The sequence below is a fragment of the Macaca nemestrina genome, chromosome 20 (assembly GCF_043159975.1).
Source record: "Macaca nemestrina isolate mMacNem1 chromosome 20, mMacNem.hap1, whole genome shotgun sequence".
NCBI lineage: Eukaryota > Metazoa > Chordata > Mammalia > Primates > Cercopithecidae > Macaca > Macaca nemestrina.
In genome coordinates this window covers 11,152,436-11,166,691 of record NC_092144.1, presented here as the reverse complement: position 1 = coordinate 11,166,691, position 14,256 = coordinate 11,152,436, and the positions used below count along the sequence as shown (strand labels likewise).

Genomic DNA, 14,256 nt, shown 5'->3' with positions numbered 1-14,256 from the left:
AGACCTGGCCTGCCACATAGTGAAGGGTAAAAACTGACCCTAAGGAAAGGAAAACCCACCCCAATGATGTGGTACAAGAACCTCAAAAGCACACAGTGCAGTGTCTCCTGGGAGGGTGGTCACTCAGCACTTCGGTGAGCAGCATGGGAAGGGGTGTATCTCAGGTGATAGGAGAACCTGACCTGATACTTGAGTCAGACTTGTCTGTTTTCAGTTAGCACTGCCCCTCCATGGATTTGTCACCTTGAATAAATCTGTAAACTCATTTCAGATTTACTTTTTTATTATAAAATGTATCCTATCATTAGAGATAGAGGGAAAACAAGAGGGAAGAGTTGGATTTCAGGAAACAAATTACATATTTAGTCCTATATTGCTCTTTTTTTTTTTTTCTCTTTTTTTTTTTTTTTTTTTGAGATGTTTTACTCTTGTCGCTCAAGCTGGAGTGCAGTGGCGTGATCTTGGCTTACTGCAACCTCCGCCTCCTGGGTTCAAACAATCCTCCTGCCTCAGCCTCCTGAGTAGCTGGGATTACAGGTGTCTGCCATCACACCTGGCTAATTTTTGCATTTTTAGTAGAGACGAGGTTTCACCATGTTGGCCAGGCTAGTCTCGAACTCCTGACCTCATGTGATCCTCCCACCTTGGCCTCTCAAAGTGCTGAGATTACAGGCGTAAGCCACTGCGCCTGGTCTTCATTTTTTAAAAATCTTACTTCCCCCCCCCAGAGCCTGTGTAGTAAATTTCTCAGGTCTGTTTTTTTATTGGATGATTTCAAGTGAAATTTGAGGGCTTAGCAGAGAAAATACTAGGAGGGAAAATAATTTGAGAAAACCTGTTTTCCATTATGGCTGCAGAAAAAAAATGAATATATTTTCATGAGAAAGTGTCGGAGGTACATCAATGAATTACAAAGACTCATCAAAACTTCGGTTCCTCTCCTTTATAGGGTAGAGAATTTGGGACAATGGGTTAACTTTTTTTGTTCCTTTTATGTGCACCTGACAGATTAATGCTAAATTCTATGGGAGAGGAATTTGCAACAGCCTAAGGAACTGAAATAATATTAGTTTACTAAACAATTTATTATGGAAGTAGAAATTAAATATTTGTCTGAAATGGGTAGTTACTTAACGCTTTTCCTATTGAGCTATAAAATATAAGTGCCTTACAATTCCCTTCCCTCCTATAAACACAAACACTGAATTGGAGTGATTTTGCTGCATTCATCAAGCATTGGTTTTTTGTTTGTTTGTTTTGAGACAGGGTCTCCCTCTGTTACCCAGGCAGGAGTAATCATGGCCCACTGTAGCCTCAAACTCCTGGGCTCAAGCAATCCTGCTACCTCAGCCTCCCAAGCAGCTGAGACTACAGGCATGTACCCCCATGTGCGGCTGATTTTTATTTGTAGAGATGAGATTTCACTATGTTGCCCACACTGGTCACTGTGTTGCCCACTGAACTCCTGGCCTCAAACGATCCTCCCACATCAGCCTCCCAAAGCACTGGGATTACAGGTGTGAGCCACCATGCCCAGATGATATTTTGTTTTTAAATATCCATGTAAGGCATAAAAGGGTAAATGAGTAGCCTTGAGGGGCAGAGACCTGAGGCCAGTGACTCCAAGCTAAGGCCAGTTGTGAGCACAAAAAAGATCACTGAAGGCCTAGTTCAGTTGGTTCTTCTGGAAGCCTCTGCAGGTGTCCCAGCCTGATCACGCTGACCATGAGAAAAGCCCTTTGTACTGAAAAGGGCTGAAATTCCACAGGCAGAGCAGTTGGGGTGATGCCCTGTCTGAGGCTGTATTTGTTATTGATGGGAGGTTGTTGCTAGACATTCTCAGGGATAACAAATAGGGATTTAGAAGAAATGACTTCATTAGAAAGGAATGCAAAGAGGGAAAGGGAGAAGCACCAAGCATAAGATAAGCAAACATCTCAAAGATTGGGCAGAAAAGTGTTTTTTCTTTCCAACAGAAGAGCAAACAAGGTGGGAGGGGGAGGGCAGGATGGAGAGTGAAAATCACATCCTAGATCAGAGCACGTTTTACCCTGCCTTCAGCTTGTTCTTCACAGGGTCGTGAAGGAGAGAGGCTGTGTGCTGGCTCAGGCTGAGGGTACTTCAGAGTTCAAGGGTCTGGAGGAAGGAGAGAAATTTAAGCAACGTTTACTTTACAGTATATTGTTCAGACTGATTAGTGAAGTCACAGCTGTTCTGGTTATTTATGAGACAAAGAATGAGAATTTGGTCAGTGTTTATCTGGCCTCGTTATAAGTAAAAAATGGGTATAGTCTAAGTATTGTAGAGGTTATTACAATGCATTTGGCTGCTTGTCCAGAATACCCTGGACTGGTTGGTGGGGAAGTTGGAATAATATCTTTAATCATAGCTATTTACTACAATTATAGGGCTTGGATAAAATTCAGCATCAGCAGCAGTTTCATTTTGCATTCACTGACTTGGTTTAATCAGAGTGTAAGTTGCATAAAATGAGAAATTCTGTCAGGAGCCTATTTAGAGAAAAATACTTTTTGGTTCTGCCTGCTGGACAAAGGGTTTATGAATATGAGAGTTTGAGTCTGTGATACAATAAAAACTATATTTGGTCTTTGTCCCTAGTTTTGTTATCCCCAACAAGCTCCTTTCAAAGCCAGGCACGGTGGCTCACACCTGTAATGCCAGCACTTTGGGAGGCCGAGGGGGGGCGGATCACTTGAGGTCAGGAGTTTGAGACCAGCCTGGCCAACGTGGTGAAACCCCGTCTCTACTAAAAATACAAAAATTAGCTGGGCTTGCTGGTGCAGGCCTGTACTCCCAGCTACTTGGGAGGCTGAGGCAGGAGAATTGCTTGAACCCAGGAGGCAGAGATTGAAGTAAGCCAAGACTGCACACTGCACTCCAGCCTGGATGACAGAGCAAGATTCCATCTCAAAAAGAAAAAAAAAAAAAGGCTGGGCGCGGTGGCTCACACCTGTAATCCCAGCACTTTGGGAGGCCGAAGCAGGCAGATCACAAGGTCAAGGGTTCGAGACCAGCCTGGCCAAGACAGTGAAACCCTGTCTCTACAAAAAATACAAAAAATTAGCCGGGTATGGTGGTGTGCGCCTGTAATCCCAGCTACTCTGGAGGGTGAGACAGGAGAATCGCATGAACCCAGGAGGCAGAGGTTGCAGTGAGCCGAGATCGCGCCATTGCACTCCAGCCGGGGCAACAAGAGCAAAACTCCATCTTAAAAGAAAAGAAAAAACAAGCTCCTTTTAGACCTTACCTGGAGTTGTGCTAATGACGTGACTCAGGATGCGGCTACTAGGTAACTTCAGGATCAGGACTGGTGACCTGAAAGAGCAAATGCATGACGACGAGGGTTGAAATTTTAAGCCCCATCTTCTGACCTCAGGAAATGGAGGGTCGAGATTGAGTTGTATAAAAATTATTGAATAAAGACTTTGGGACAGCTTCCCGCTTGGTGAGTGAATGCATTGATGTGCAGGGAGGGTGGTGTCACCCTACAGGGGAAGCTTTGCTCATCTCTCCCCTTTCCTTAGCTGTATACCTCTCTTCCATTTGGCTCTTCTTGAGATATCCTTTATAATAAACTGATAACCCTAAACAAACTGTTTTTGCTGAGTTCCGTGCCTAGTTTTGGAAAATGTGTGAACCTGAGGATGGAGCTGTTGGATATATACACAGTTGGCTGCAAGGGTGGTCTGTGGGGCTTGCAGATGGCACCTGTAATGGAAGCCATGAGCAGTCAGCTTGTGAGTTTGGAGCTAACCCTATCAGAATTGAATTCCTGGACACCCAGCTGGTGTTGGAGAATCAGTTGGTGTTCAGCAGTCTCCACACATTTGTTTTCAGAAGTGGTGTCAGAAAAAAAGGCACCATGGTCATCACCTTAAACTTCTCCAGGAGAGGGAGTAATCCTCGCGAGAATTGAAATCCCGGAGAAAAGAGCATTTCCAGTACGTGAGGAGAGGAGATTAGGGCATGTGGAGCTCCCAGAATGAAATTTCCCAGCTGCTCAGGTTTCCATCACATGCTACCTAGCAGTGTGCCACTGTGGCCTACAGCTCCATCTCCACAGCGACAGTGGAGTAACCTTGTTTTTGTTTTTAAGTTTTGTTTTTGAGAAGGGGTCTCACTCTGTTGCCCAGGCTACAGTGCATTTCTGTGATCTCAGCCCACTGCAGCCTCGACCTCCCCAGGCTCAAGCGATCCTCTTACGTCAGCCTCCCAAGTAGCTGGAACTACAGGTGTGCACCACCACACCTGGCTAATTTTTGTAGAGACAAGCTTTCACTATGTTGCCCAGGCTGGTCTTGAACTCCTGGGATTAGGCAATTTACCCACCTCAGCCTCCCAAAATGTTAGGATTACAAGTGTGAACCACCACACCCAGCTACTGGACTAACCTTTTGAATGTGGGGAAAGGTAAGCAAATAAACCTTGGCCAATTCTGTTGTACCTCCTTGATCTCATCTCCCTTCTTATTATTATTATTTATTTATTTTTCTTTTTTTTTTTTTTTTTTTTGAGACGGAGTCTTGCTCTGTCGCCCAGGCTGGAGTGCAGTGGCACAATCTCGGCTCACTGCAAGCTCCGTCTCCCAGGTTCACACCATTCTCCTGCTTCAGCCTCCCCAGTAGCTGAGACTACAGGTGCCCGCCACCACGCCTGGCTTTTTTGTATTTTCAGTAGAGACAGGGTTTCACCGTGTTAGCCAGGATGGTCTCGATCTCCTGACCTCGTGATCCGCCCGCCTCGGCCTCCCAAAGTGCTGGGATTAGAGGCGTGAGCTACTGTGCCTGGCCTCATCTCCCTTCTTCAAGTCTAATATGTGTCTAGTTTGGGTATTAGAGCAATGTTGGCCTCCTAACATGAATTAGAAAGTGTTCCCTCTGCTTCTCTTTTCTGGAAGATGATATATAGAACTGCTTTCATTTACTTAGTTCTATTTTTATGATTTTTTTTTTGATTGTGTCTTTCAAAGAATTGATTCATCTTGTAACGTATCAGATCTATGGGCATGGAGTTGTTCTTAATATTCCTTTACGGTTCTTTTAATGTTCGTGGGAATCTTAGAGATGCTCACCCTTTTGTGAGTTAGCATGGGTGTTTATCTATTTTCATCATTTCAGAAAACCAGGATTTGGATTTGTTGATGTTTTCCATTGATTTCCTGTTTGCAATTTCATTAATCTCTCTCTCATTGTTGTTTTCCTCTCCTTAATTTACATTTATCTTGCTCGTCTTTCTCTAGTTTCCTGGAGTGGAATTTAGAGCATTGTTTTTTAGATCTTTACTTTCAAGAGTTTGCATTTAATTATTTAAATAACCCTCTAAACACTGCCTTTGCTGTATTCTACAAATGTTGCTAAAAGTTTTTTTTTCAATTTTTGGAATATTTAAGTATCTCTGGAGAATTCTGTCTGTTGCATAGTTTAGAAGTTTGTGGTTTAAATCTTTACTTTCTGGAGGCTTTTAAACTATGCTTCTGTTACTGATTTCTAGTTTAATGCTAATATGGTTTGATTTCATACTTGACGGGATTTGATTTTTTTAAATTTGTTAAGGTATATTTTATGCTATGTGGTCTGCCTTGGTGAATATTCCATGGTATCCTGTTTTAGCCTCCTGAGTAGCTGGGACTACAGGCACGTGCCACCACACCCGGCTAATTTTTGTATTTTTAGTAGAGACAGGGTTTCACCATGTTGGTTAGGCTGGTCTCAAACTCTTGATCTCAGTTGATTCACCCTCCTTGGCCTCCCAAAGTGCTGGGATTACAGGAATGAGCCACTGTGCCCGGCCTTGCCGTGCGGTTTCATGCATTTTTGGCTTATGTATTTTGGTGCTGTGTTTTATGGGCATAGATATTAATGTCTTGTATGTCAAGGTAGGATTGACTTTTTTTTTTTTTTTTTTTTTTGAGACGGAGTCTCGCTGTGTCGCCCAGGCTGGAGTGCAGTGGCCGGATCTCAGCTCACTGCAAGCTCCGCCTCCCGGGTTTTTACGCCATTCTCCTGCCTCGGCCTCCCGAGTAGCCGGGACTACAGGCGCCTGCCACCTCGCCCGGCTAGTTTTTTGTATTTTTTAGTAGAGACGGGGTTTCACCGTGTTAGCCAGGATGGTCTCGAACTCCTGACCTCGTGATCCGCCCGTCTCGGCCTCCCAAAGTGCTGGGATTACAGGCTTGAGCCACCGCGCCCGGCCGAATTGACTGCTTTATCATTATAAAACCTTCCATCCCTTGTAATCTTCCTTGATCTAAAACGTGTTTTGGGCCGGGCATGGTGGCTCAGGCCTATAATCCCAGCACTTGGGAGGCCAAGATGGGTGGATCACTTAACCCAGGAGTTCAAGACCAGCTGAGCAACATGGTGAGACCCTGTCTCTACAAAAAATAAAGACAAAAATTAGCCAGGCATGGTGGCACACGCCTGTAGTCCCAGTGAGGTGGGAGGATTGCTTGAGCTCAGGCGGCACAGGTTGCAGTGAGCTGTAATCACACCACTGCACCCCAGCCTGGGTGCCAGAGACTCTGTCTCAAAAAAACCTAATTTATCTGAATTTAATATAGCTGTTCCATACTTTTGATTAGGGCTAGAACGGCATATATTTCTCCATACCTTTCTATTTAATGTATATGTGTCTTTTTGTTTAAAATGCTTATCTTTCACACATTGCTGGGCCTTCTTTTTTATTCTACTCTGCCAGTGCCTGTCTTTTTTACTGGTGTATATAGATAATACACATTCAGGCTCGGCGCGGTGGCTCACGCCTGTAATCCCAGCACTTTGGAAGGCAGAGGCGGGCAGATCACGAGGTCAGGAGATCGAGACCATCCTGGCTAACACAGTGAAACTCCATCTCTACTAAAAATACAAAAAAAAAAAAAATAATAATAATTAGCTGGGCGTGGTGGCGGGCGCCTGTAGTCCCAGCTACTCGGGAGGCTGAAGCAGGAGAATGGCGTGAACCTGGGAGGCGGAGCTTGCAGTGAGCCGAGATCACGCCACTGCACTCCAGCCTGGGCAGAGAGAGACTCCATCTCAAAAAAAAAAATTCAAAGTGGTAATAGACATAATTAGATTAATATGTTCATATGTATTGTTTGTTATACCTGTGGTTTTTTCTACTGGCTCTATTTTTCTGCCTTCTTTTGAGCATTCTATATTCCATTTGCTTGCTTCTATTAGTATAGTAAGTTTACATTGTTTCTTAAATTTTATTAGTGAATTCCACAGTTTGCAGTTTACATTTTGCAACTAATGGACTTTCGTTTTCAAGTAACACTATACTGGTTTCTGGGGTAGTGCCAATATGTTAGAGTGTTCTGAATTCTTCTTTCCAATCCCATATAACATCACTGTCAAGCATCTGACCTCTTAGAAGCTATAACCACCCAATACATTGTTGATATTCATTTGAACAAACATTTATCTATGAGGGAGAAGAAAGAAAGTCATTTTTGTGCCTTCATTTAATTGTTTTCTAACAAGTTTTGTTTTGTTTTTGAAACATCTGATTTCCCAACCTGTATCAGTTTCCTTTGTTCTGAAGAACTTTAACATGACTGGCAAGGCAGGTATACTAGTAACACATTCTCTCAATTTCTTTCCTCTTTTTTTTTTCCACAGACTGGTAATTTTTTTTCTTTTTTTTTTTTTTTTGAGATGGAGTTTCACTCTTGTTGCCCGGGCTGGAGTGCAGTGGCGCAATCTCGGTTCACTGCAACCTCCACCTTCTGGGTTCAAGCAATTCTTCTGCCTCAGCCTCCCAAGTAGCTGGGATTAGAGGCATGTGCCACCATGCCCGGCTAATTTTGTATTTTTAGTAGAGCCAGGTTTCTCCATGTTGGTCAGGCTGGTCTCGAACTCCCGACCTCAGGTGATCCACCCCCCTGGGCCTCCCAAAGTGCTGGGATTACAGGCGTGAGCCACCGTGCCTGGCCCAGACTGGATAATTTTAATTGTTTCATTTTCACAGTTGCTGATTCTTTGTTATGTTAGCAAGCAATGAATTGGCTTACTTCCAGATGTACACACAAGCCAATATATTGCATGGCACCAGCTTTTGAAGAAAGAAAAGCTTTACTTACAAGTTTGACTGGCAAGAAGAAAGGAAGAAATGCTCAAATCTGTCTCCCTGAACGGGGGGCTTTGCCAAGTTTTATAAGCGTAGGGTAATAAGACATGAACTCACTGGATCTTGCAGTGATCTGATGCCAGGTTGATGTGACTCGATTAGATCCTGCCATGGGATGATACCAGGATGATACCAGGGCCCAACCTGATTAGATCCTGGATTCTGCCATGTGTTATCCTTTTTTTTTTTTTTTTTTTTTTTTTTTTTGAGACAATCTCACTCTGTAGCCCAAGCTGGAGTGCAGTGGCACGATCTCACTCACTGCAACCCTCACCTCTGGGGCTCAAGCAATTCTCCCGCCTCAGCCTCCCAAGTAGCTGGGACTACAGGCGTGCGCCACCACACCCGGTTGTTTTGTATCTTTTGTAGAGACAGGGTTTCACCATGTTGCTCTGAGTGGTCTTGAACTCCTGAGCTCAGGCAATCCACCCACTTCAGCCTCCCAAAGTGCTGGGATTACAGGTGTGAGCTAACGCGCCCAGCCTGGTATCTCCTTTTACTTTAATCTCCACACCTCAGTCTGAGCATACAGGTTCCACCCATGGTTACACATTTGGTTCATCTGGACATGCTCAGATTATGTGACCTTCAGTGTTGGGTCCATGGCAAATGAAAACTCAACTTCATTATATAGAAGTTGTACCACATAATCTGTCGTAGTTACAAATCCCTCCTTTTATGTCCATTCCTAAATCTTGAAGGAAAAGGAGTGATGACTGCTCTACTTTCTGCTGATTAGAGTCATAGACCTTAGAGGAATGAAAGTATTTAGTGCTTTGCTCTGGGAGTTCCCTGGTATCAGCCGGGCACGGTGGCTCAAGCTGTAATCCCAGCACTTTGGGAGGCTGAGGCGGGTGGATCATGAGGTCAGGAGATTGAGACCATCCTGGCCAACATGGTGAAACACCATCTCTACTAAACGACAAAAAATTAGCCGGGTGCGGTGGTGCACACCTGTAATTCCAGCTACTCGGGAGGTGGAGGTTGCAGTAAGCCAAGAGCATGCCACTGCACTCTGGTATCAAGATCACATTTTAGAAGGAGTCATTTCTACATACTTCTGGGGGAAAAGGCATAAGGAGCTTGCAACCTAAATATTATTTGTTCCAGAGAACAAGGGAAAGCTTAGTTTTTTTTGTTTTTTCTCTTTTTTTTTTTGGAGATAGAGCCTCGCTCTGTCGCCCAGGCTGGAGTACAGTGACGCGATCTGCCACGCCCGGCTAATTTTTTGTATTTTTAGTAGGGACGGGGTTTCACCGTGTTAGCCAGGATGGTCTCAATCTCCTGACCTAGTGATCCACCCGTCTCGGCCTCCCAAAGTGCTGGAATTACAGGCATGAGCCACTGCACCTGGCAGGGAAAGCTTAAGTTTTATAGCAAAAGTTTCCATTCAGGTTCCCAGTCAGGTGCTTTTATGCAAATGAAGGTTTGAAACTTGAAACTCAGTTAGCTCTGATTGGTTGATATAGCTGAGCTCTGATTAGTTCAGGTGAGCCCCCAAAGTTAAAAAGGTGTGGGTTTTCAGAAAACTCACAGTACATGTGACCTCTAGTTAACAAGTGCCTGGTTAGCTTTTTTTTTTTTTTTTTTGAGACGGAGTCTTGCTCTGTCGCCCAGGCTGGAGTACAGTGGCCGGATCTCAGCTCACTGCAAGCTCCGCCTCCCGGGTTCACGTCATTCTCCTGCCTCAGCTTCCCGAGTAGCTGGGACTACAGGTGCCCACCACCTCGCCTGGCTAGTTTTTTTGTATTTTTTTTAGTAGAGACGGGGGTTTCACCGTGTTAGCCAGGATTGTCTCGGCCTCCCAAAGTGCTGGGATTACAGGCTTGAGCCACCGCGCCCGGCCTGCTTAGCTCTTTTTAAAATGTAGGCCCAGTTAGCCACTCCGAAGGACTGGCTCTAACCTGTCCACAGACAGCATTCATAAGTTTGTGTGTTCCGTCATGGTACCAGTGACCTGCTCTGGGCCCATCCCATTCAGGGATCCTAGTGGCAGGGCAGTGGCCAATTGGGCAACTAGCCATTTACTTATAACAGGTTCTCAGGTACCTATTAAATTTTAGCCAAAGCCTCTTGGGTTAACTTGGTTTCAGTCTCCTGCTGGAGTGAGTTTAAAATCTCAAGGATTAGGTCACCAAGAACCTAGCTGGGGTCTCTTGGAGGCATCTGTTGAAACAAGCTAGAACAATTTTAAAGAGAAGCCAAATGCATATTTTAAATATCAGGAGGATCATTGAGACTTGTAGGGCAGAATGGAGAAGAAATCCTATACTGGGGGCAGAGCCAGCTGAAAATATCTGTTAATTGGAAATGTAACCAGGAAGTCTAGACAGGAGGGCTCAGAAATTTGGCTGGTTTTAAGATCTTATATGTTCCCAATTGAGCCCGGCTAGAAGATTTACCCAGATGCAGAAGCAAGTGTTACACAGACACAACCTTGTGAAGTAGGGAGATAGTCCCAATGTGGTTGTCTAGGGCTTTGTGGGCAAGAGAACCTAAGGACTTCTCTTGTGTCCTGATGGCTTCGGTGATGAAGTGGGCAACTCTACTAATGATACAAGAAAGATTTCTGGGCCAGGCACGGCGGCTCACACCTGTAATCCCAGCACTTTGGGAGGCCGAGGTGGGTGGATCACGAGGTCAGGAGATCAAGACCATCCTGGCTAACACAGTGAAACTCCGTCTCTACTAAAAATACAAAAAAAAAAAAAAAAAATTAGCTGGGCGTGGTGGCGGGCGCCTGTAGTCCCAGCTACTCGGGAGGCTGATGCAGGAGAATGGCATGAATGTGGGAGGCGGAGCTTGTAGTGAGCTGAAATCGCACCACTGCACTCCACGCTGGGCGACAGAGCAAGACTCCGTCTCAAAACAAGATTTCTGGTCAGATATCCATTCCAGGTAGAACCTAGTCTTAACCATGACCCCAGAAACTCTCCTAATCTAGCTCCTCCACTGGGGTTAATCCCTCTGGGTAAATCACATCCTTGAGAATGTCCCCAACTAGAATCTGTTGGACCATCAGTGCTTAAATATCTTTGACCTTCAAATTCCGTAGATCCAACATTTGTAATATTGACCAGGGTCAACATCTGCAGTCAGAACTTGGTACCTCCAACCTAGATGATACTTCTAATGTCCTGTCAGATGATTCTAGTTAATTTGATATCTCATTGCTTATCGACACTGCCCCATATCTTGGCACCTTGACACAGTGCAACTTTAGGCACCACAGAGCATCCTAATCGTCATCATGTGTGGGCTACAAGGAGAAAATAACCAGGGTTTTAGAGAATGTTAATACAGTCTTTCAAATCATTTAATGAAACCAATCCATAACTTTTTTAAAAAGTTATATTGTAGATGTGTACTAGGTAGGTAGCAATAGGGTGGTTGTGTCTGTACTGAATATGTATAGATGTTTTTTGTCATACTTCCCTAAACAATATAAGTTTTCATAGCATTTACAATACATTAGGTATTACAAGTAACCTAGAGATGATTTAAAGGATACGGGAGGGTGTGCCTAGGTTATAAGCAAATACACTGTTTTATATAAAGCACTTGAGCAAAATTATACATTCTCAAGGGATACTGGAACCAATCCCTGAGAATACCAGGAAATGACTTTATTCAAGAGAAAACTGAAACTACCCAAGGCTTTACCACATTCAGTTTCCTTCCAGAGTAAATTCATGATTCATGAATCTAAAACACACAAGGACTAATACTTTTCCACACTTCTTACAGTCATAAGGTCTGTCACCAGTGTGTCACACCACGTGCCTTCAAAAGACTGGAAGAGAAAGGTTTCCCATATTCTGAGTATCACTGTGTTTTTCTTAAGTGTGAGTTTTTTCATGGTTTGTAACAGTACTGGAAGAATGGAAGGCTTTATCACATTTTTTACATTCATTCAACTTTTCTCTGATGTGAGTCCTTTTCATGTCTTTGAAGGGGGCTGAGGCAATAAAATACATTCCCACATTCTTTACATGCATAGGACTTGTCTCCAGTGAGTTCGTCCATGTATTTTTAAGTACTTAGAACTACCGAAGGCTTTTCCACATGTTCAGCATTCATAGGGTTTCTCTCCAGTGTGAATCCTTTCATGACTATGAAAGGAACTAAATCAATCAAATGCTTCCCCCCATTCCTTACATTCATAAAGTTTGTGAAGTGGGTACTTTTATGTTTATGAAAGGCACTGGGATAAGTGAATGTTTTTCCATAGTCCTTACATTTATACACCTGCTCTCCAGTGTGAATTCTTTCATGTATTCGAAAGTAACCGGAATAACTAAAGGCTTTCCCACATGGCTTACATTCATAGGGTTTTTCACCAGTGTGATTCTTTTCATGATTTCGAACAGAACTGGGATATCTAAAGGCGTTGCCACATTGTTTACATATATAGGGTTTCTCTCCGGAGTGAATTCTTGCATGTTTTCAAATGGAACTGGAACAACTGAAGGCTCTCCCACATTGCTTACATTCACAGGGTTTCTCTCCAGTGTGAGTCCTTTCATGTCTTCTAAATGAATAGGGTGAGGAAAAGGTTTTCCCACATATTTCACATTTATGAGGTCCATCTTCAGTGTGCATTACCACGTGTCTTTGAAAGCTTATGAGATAACACTTTCCCACATTGCTGACATGCATAGGGTTTTTCTCAGTGAGTTCTTTCATGCATTTGAATGTAATTGGAACACTTGGACGTTTTCCCACATTGTTTACACCTGAAAGGACTCACACTGGAGAGAAACCTTATATGTCTATGAAAGGAACTGGGACAACAGAAGGGTTTCCCACATTTACTACATTCATATGGCTTCTCTCCAGTGTGAGTTCTTCCATGCACTCAAAGGGTAGCAGCATAACCAACGGATTTACCACATCGTTTACATTCATGAGGTTTCTCTCCAGTGTGAGTTCTTTCATGGGTAAGATATAAATGTAGATTATCAAAAGCCTTCCCACAAAACTTACATTTATAAGGTTCCTCTTCACTGTGAATTACCAGGTTTCTTCAAAAGGTTTGAACAGGGCCGGGCGCGGTGGCTCACGCTTGTAATCCCTGCACTTTGGGAGGCCGAGGTGGGCGAATCACGAGGTCAGGAGATCGAGACCATCCTGGCCAACACGGTGAAACCCTGTCTCTACTAAAAATACAAAAAATTAACCGGGCGTGGTGGCGGGCGCCTGTAGTCCCAGCTACTCGGGAGGCTGAGGCAGGAGAATGGTGTGAACCTGGGAGGCGGAGCTTGCAGTGAGCCGAGATCGCGCCACCGCACTCCAGCCTGGGCGACAGAGCTAGACTCTGTCTCAAAAAAAAAAAAAAAAAAAAAAAAAAAAAAGGTTTGAACAGAAATGAAGGTTTTTCCACATTTCCTACAATCATGGAGTTTCTTTCCAGTGTGAGGCTTTTCACGTGTTTGAAAGGAGTGGCAAAAGCTGAAGGTTTTCACACACTGCTTATGTGGCTTCTGGCTTCTGTGTTCCTGATACTCATATGATTTGTGTCCAGTGTCAGCTCTGATGCAGCAATTAAGAGATGAATGATCCATGTTGCCTTCTCCACACACACTGCTTTCACGTGGTCGTCTTCACTATACCATGTGGAATAAGGCTTAAGATTTCTTCACATTGACCATCTTCTTTACCTTCACAGACTCTCTACCATATGACTGCTGTGAGAAATCAGAAGCACAATACAAAGGGTTGGTTTATAAATGATTTTATGTTCATTAGTAGGTATTTGATTTACATATTTTACATTACGATGGAAAGTGTAGGTTTTCTGGCCTGTCTGAACGGTGTAAATATCAATGGACCGAATACTCTGCAAGAGGGCTGCATTACACTTATTATCAAAAGAAATTGACTGTGAACATCAATGTTAACACTGGTTCCAAGGCAACTATTTTGAAAACACTGGATATTTATGTCTTGTGGAAGTATTTTTTTTTTGGAAAAAAATTTTTTTTTGGAGACAGGGTCTCACTCTGTCACCCAGGCTAAAGTGCAGTGGAATGTTCACGATTCATCACCCCCTTGACCTCCTGAGTTCAAGCCATCCTCACTAATAGCTGGGACCTCAGGCGCATGCCA

The 14,256-nt window shown here is 43.8% G+C and overlaps 1 long non-coding RNA gene and 1 pseudogene across 3 annotated transcripts in view; both read right to left on the bottom strand.

Moving 5' to 3' along the window:
• Positions 1-403: 403 nt before the first annotated feature.
• The window catches only part of LOC105470898 (uncharacterized), a 51,123-nt gene continuing 37,270 nt past the window's right edge, over positions 404-14,256 (bottom strand). For all 3 annotated transcript variants that reach the window (XR_011617353.1, XR_011617352.1, XR_003019289.2), the window contains 2 exons: positions 3,269-3,336; positions 404-2,136 (listed from right to left, as the gene is read on the bottom strand). This is a non-coding gene — a long non-coding RNA (uncharacterized lncRNA). The remainder of the gene's footprint in view (positions 2,137-3,268; positions 3,337-14,256) is intronic.
• LOC139360165 (putative zinc finger protein 833) lies at positions 11,022-13,486 on the bottom strand (annotated as a pseudogene).